This window comes from Loxodonta africana, chromosome 1 (genome assembly GCF_030014295.1).
Source record: "Loxodonta africana isolate mLoxAfr1 chromosome 1, mLoxAfr1.hap2, whole genome shotgun sequence".
Classification (NCBI taxonomy): Eukaryota; Metazoa; Chordata; class Mammalia; order Proboscidea; family Elephantidae; genus Loxodonta; species Loxodonta africana.
Genome location: NC_087342.1, coordinates 91,188,959 through 91,194,958, shown reverse-complemented (window position 1 = coordinate 91,194,958; position 6,000 = coordinate 91,188,959).

The window sequence follows — 6,000 nt, the reverse complement described above, 5'->3', positions numbered from 1 at the left end:
CTTTTCTGCTGACCCCGTACTTTACCAAGCATAATGTCCTTCTCTAGGGAATGATCCCTCCTGACAACATGTCCAAGGCATGTAAGATGCAGTCTTGCCATCCTTGCTTCTTAAGGAACATTCTCATTGTACTTCTTCCAACAAAGATTTGTTTGCTTTTTTTGGCAGTCCATGGTATATTCAATATTCTTCACCAACACCACAATTCAAAGGCTTCAATTCTTCTTCGATCTTCCTTATTCTTTGTCCAGCTTTCACATGTATATGATGCAATTGAAAATTCCATGGTTTGGGTCAGGCACACCTTAGCCTTCAAGGTGACATCTTTGCTTTTCAGTACTTTAAAGAGGTCCATCTAAGATGCATCAATTGACCTCAACCCACCTGGAGCAAAGGAGAATGAAGAACACCAAAGACACAAGAAATACATGAGCCCAAGAGATAGAAAAGTTCACATAAACCAGGGACTCCATTAGCCTGAGAATGGAAGAACTAGCTATCACCAATGACTGCCCTGACAGGAAACACGACAGAGAATCGCTGATGGAGCAGGAGAAAAGTGGGATGCAGACCTCCAATTCTAGTAAACAGACTAGACTTAATGGTCTGACTGAGACTGGAGGGACCCCAGAGGTTATGGCCTCCAGACTCTCTGTTAGCCCAAGACTAAAACCATCCCCAAAGACAACTCTTCAGACAAAGATTAGACTGGAGTATAAGACATAAAATGATACTAGTGAGGAGTGTGCTTCTTAGCTCAAGTAGACACAAGAGATTTTGTAGGCAGCTACTGTCTAGAGGCGAGAGGACAATGCAGACGGGGACAGGAGTTGGTTGAATGGGCATGGAAAATACAGGGTAGAGAGGAGTGTGCTGTCACATTGTAGGGAGAGCAACCAGGGTCATATAACAATGTGTGTATACGCTTCTATATCAGAAACTGACTTGAATTGTAACTTTCACCTAAAGCGCAATAAAAAAGGAATAAAAAAAGAATATTCAAAACACATGTAGGCCGGGTCAAGATGGCTGACTAGGTAGAAGCTACCTTGGATCCCTCTTGCAACAAAGGCTCAGAAAAACAAGCGAATCAATCACATACATGACAATCTATGAACCCTGACCATCAAACACAGATCTAAAGAGTTGACATGAGTGACAGGTGAGCGAAAAGCTGTGCCCTGAACCAGTGACCGCTTCTGGAACCTGCGACCTGCTCCACAGCCTTGAGCCGTCACGGTTCCCTGGTGCCGAGTGGCGGGGCTGATTGTGGCTTGCTGAGGTGGGGCAGGCACGGGACACAGGCCTAACAGCTAACCCCCTGGGGTAACCTCCGCAGAGACTCAGCCAGCACAAAGAGGCTGCACACTAACGCAGCTAACGAGAGAAGGAGCAACCACGGGGAAGCAGGGACTGTTTTCGGAGCCTGGAGCCAGCGTCCCAGTCAGAAAACCTTGGTGCCGGGCTTTGGACTGGGCACAGGGGAGATGAGCATGGCATCCTGAGAAGGCGCAAACACAGGACGCAGCCCTGGCCCCAGAAGTGACCTCGGGGGAAGCCCAGCCAGTGCATGCAGGCAGCGCAGCGACTCAGCTGACAGGAGGAGAAGTCACCGGGAGGCAGTGACTGGTTTTGGAGTCTGGAGCGTGGCGTCCCCAGCGGGGGAACCTAGGCACTGGGCTTTGGATTGGGAGCGAAGAACTGACCATGGCTTCTGAGACAGCACATGCACAGGATGCAGGCCTGATCCTTGGGGGCAATTTCGACCCAGCCAATGCACACAGGCTACACGTCCCTTGGGAATCTCAGATAAAACAGTCATCCCAAGCAAGATAAGTAAGGTTGTCTATATTCCTGGGTGCTACTCTCTCCTATCTATCTGATCCCTCCCCTCCCCTTCCCAGGTGGCTTCATTAACATTGGAATTTCCTGGGCCAGAGAGTGAAGTGCTCTGGGTTTTTTTTTTTTTTTTTGTCGTTTCCTAACCCATTCTCCTGGCCTGAGAGAAGCAGCTACAAAAAACCCAGGGACCAAGAATCCTTCCCTGACTTTCTGAAATTGGACTAGAAATACAGAACCAGCTCCAGCCAAGCATATGAGATCCACAGTCTTGGGCTTTCATCCCTACAGGCAACAAGGTGGCTATTATAATGCAAAGGCAATTGTGATAGTGATCTGACTGTAATTGTTTTATGGGATTACTGGAAAGACAAGTTTATCAGGTCTGATATCTCTACCTATTAAACAGAGCCCTCACTGACCCACAATGGGGAACTGAGGGCTGTAGCTCCACCCAAACCACCTAAGCTCCTGCCAAAGTGGCCTGAGGATAGTGACATCTACCAATCTGTAGAGGTACATGCATTGGGTGCCTAAGGTACAGCTGCAGAGCCCACCCACCAAAATGCTTTAGGAATAGAGACATACCTACCTCACTGGCACTTGGGGGAAGCCTGTCAGCATCCTGCCCCCCCTGGAATGTGACCCCCTGCTGCTCCTAAAATCTGGTGCACACAACTATCACCACCACTCCTCTAAGTCAATAGGTGACAGTCTACCCCTCACACTTGGTGACCCAAAATCAGATTCTACTCAAGAATAGTGAATGGACTCTTAGGCTTATATTTCTGGGAACAGCCCAAACCAGCTGGTAATAGGACATAAGTGATTCAAGGGCTACAACAATCAAGACAGCGCAATCTAGTAGCCCATCTACGTACACTGAAAGAAAACAAAACAAGACTCAGTGAGCAAATATAAAAAAAATCATTACAATACCTTATAGATGGCTCAGAGACAGCAGTCGATATCAAACCACATAAAGAAGCAGACCATGATTGCTTCTACAACTCCCCAAATTAAAGAATCAAAATCTTTCCCAAATGAAGATACAATCCTGGAATTGCCAGATGCAGAATATAAAAAACTAATTTACAGAATGCTTCAAGACGTCAGGGATGACCTCATAAATGAAATAAGGCAATCTACAGAAAAAGCCAAGGAACACACTGATAAAGCAGTTGAAGAAATCAAAAAGATTATTCAAGAACATAGTGGAAAAATTAATAAGCTGCGAGAATCCATAGAGAGACAGCATTCAGAAATCCAAAAGATTAACAGTAAAATTACAGAATTAGACAACTCAATAGGAAGTCAGAGGAGCCGAATCAAGCAATTGGAATGCAGAGTGTGGGAGCTGGAGGATAAGGCAATTGACACCAATATAGTTGAAGAAAAATCAGCTAAAAGAATTTAAAAAAATGAAGAAACCCTAAGAATCATGTGGGACTCTATCAAGAAGAATAACTTGCATGTGATTGGAGTTCCAGAACAGGGAGGGATAACAGAAAATACAGAGAGAATAGTTGAAGGTCTGTTGGCAGAAAACTTCCCTGACATCATGAAAGATGAAAGGATATCTATCCAAGATGCTCATCAAACCCCATATAAGATTGATCCAAAAAGAAAATCACCAAGACATATTATCTTCAAACTTGCCAAAGCCAAAGATAAAGAGAAAATTTTAAAAGCAGTCAGGGATAAAAGAAAGGTTTCCTACAAAGGAGAAGCAATAAGAATAAGTTCAGACTACTCAGCAGAAACCATGCAGTCAAGAAGGCAATGGGATGACATACATAGAGCACTGAAGGAGAAAATCTGTCAGCCAAGGATCATATATCCAGCAAAACTCTCTCTGAAATATGAAGGCAAAATTAAAACATTTCCAGATAAACACAAGCTTAGAGAATTTGCAAAAACCAAACCAAAGCTACAAGAAATACTAAAGGATATTGTTTGGTCAGAAAATCAATAATATCACATAGCAACACAACACAAGGTCACAGAACAGAACATCCTAAAATATCAACTCAGATAAGGAAATCACAAAAACAAATTAAGATTAATTTTAAAAAGAAAACAATGCTCAAAACAGGGAATCATTGAAGTCATTATGTAAAAGATCACAATAATCAAAAAAAAAAAAAAATAAAAAAGAGGGACTAAATACAGGAGGCATGGAACTGCCATATGGAGAGGAAAACAAGGCAATATAGGATGATACAAGTTATGTTTCTACTTAGAAAAATAGCGGTAAATATTAAGGTAACCACAAAGAGGTCTAAAAATTTCATAACTCAAAATAAAAACCAGGAAAAACACAACGACTCAGCAAACATAAATTCAACTACTATGAAAATGAGGAACACACAACTTACAAAGAAAAACATCTCAGCACAAAAAAGTAAGCAGAAAAATGAAATTATCAACAACATACACAAAAAGGCATCAAGATGACAGCACTAAACACATACTTATCCATAATTACACTGAATGTAAATAGACTAAATGCACCAATAAAGAGACAGAGAGTCTCAGACTGGATAAAGAAACATGATCCATCTATATACATAAATTCAACTACTATGAAAATGAGGAACACACAACTTACAAAGAAAAACATCTCAGCACAAAAAAGTAAGCAGAAAAATGAAATTGTCAACAACATACACAAAAAGGCATCAAGATGACAGCACTAAACACATACTTATCCATAATTACACTGAATGTAAATAGACTAAATGCACCAAAAAAGAGACAGAGAGTCTCAGACTGGATAAAGAAACATGATCCATCTATATGCTGCCTACAGGTGACATACCTTAGACTTTGAGACACAAACTAAAACTCAAAGGATGGAAAAAAATATATCGAGCAAACAACAATCAAAAAAGAGCAGGAGTAGCAATATTAATTTCTGACAAAATAGACTTTAAAGTTAAATCCACCACAAAGGATAAAGAAGGACACTACATAATGATTAAAGGGACAATTGACCAGGAAGATATAACCATATTAAATATTTATGCACCCAATGACAGGGCTGAAAGATACATAAAACAAACTTTAACAGAACTGAAAATGAGATAGATACTTCCACAATTATACTAGGAGGCTTCAACACACCACTTTCGGAGAAGGATAGGACTTCCAGTAAGAAGCTCAATAGAGACACAGAAGACCTAATGGCTACAATCAACCAACTTGACCTCATAGACTTATACAGAACACTTCACCCAACAGCTGCAAAGTATACGTTTTTTTCTAGTGCACATGGAACATTCTCTAGAATAGATCACATATTAGGTCATAAAACAAACCTTTGCAGAATACAAAACATCGAAATATTACAAAACATGTTCTCAGACCACAAGGCCATAAAAGTAGAAATCAGTAAGAGAAAAATCAGGGAAAAGAAATCAAATACTTGGAAACTGAACAATACCCTGCTCAAAAAAGACTGGGTTATAGAAGACGTTAAGGAGGGAATAAAGAAATTCATAGAATGTAACGAGAATGAAAATACTTCCTATCAAAACCTCTGGGACACAGCAAAAGCAGCGCTCAGAGGTCAATTTTTATTCATAAATGCCCATATATATAAAGAAGAAAGAGCCAAAATCAGAGAACTGTCCCTACAACTTGAACAAATAGAAAGTGAGTAACAAAAGAATCCATCAGGCACCAGAAGAAAACAAATAATAAAAATTAGAGCTGTACTAAATGAAATAGAAAACAAAAACAATTGAAAGAATTAACAAAGTCAAAAGCTGGTTCTTTGAAAAAATTAACAAAATTGATAAATCATTAGCCAGACTGACTAAAGAAATACAGGAAAGGAAACAAATAACCCCAATAAGAAATGAGATGGGCCATATCACAACAGACCCAACTGAAATTAAAAGAATCATATCGGATTATTACGAAAAATTGTACTCTAAAAAATTTGCAAACCTAGAAGAAATGGATGAATTCCTAGAAGAACACTACCTACCTAAACTAACACAATCAGAAGTAGAACAACTAAATAGACCCATAACAAAAAAAAAGAGATTGAAAAGGTAATCAAAAAACTCCCAACAAAAAAAAGCCCTGGCCCGGACGGCTTCACTGCAGAGTTCTACCAAACATTCAGAGAAAAGTTAACACCACTACTACTAA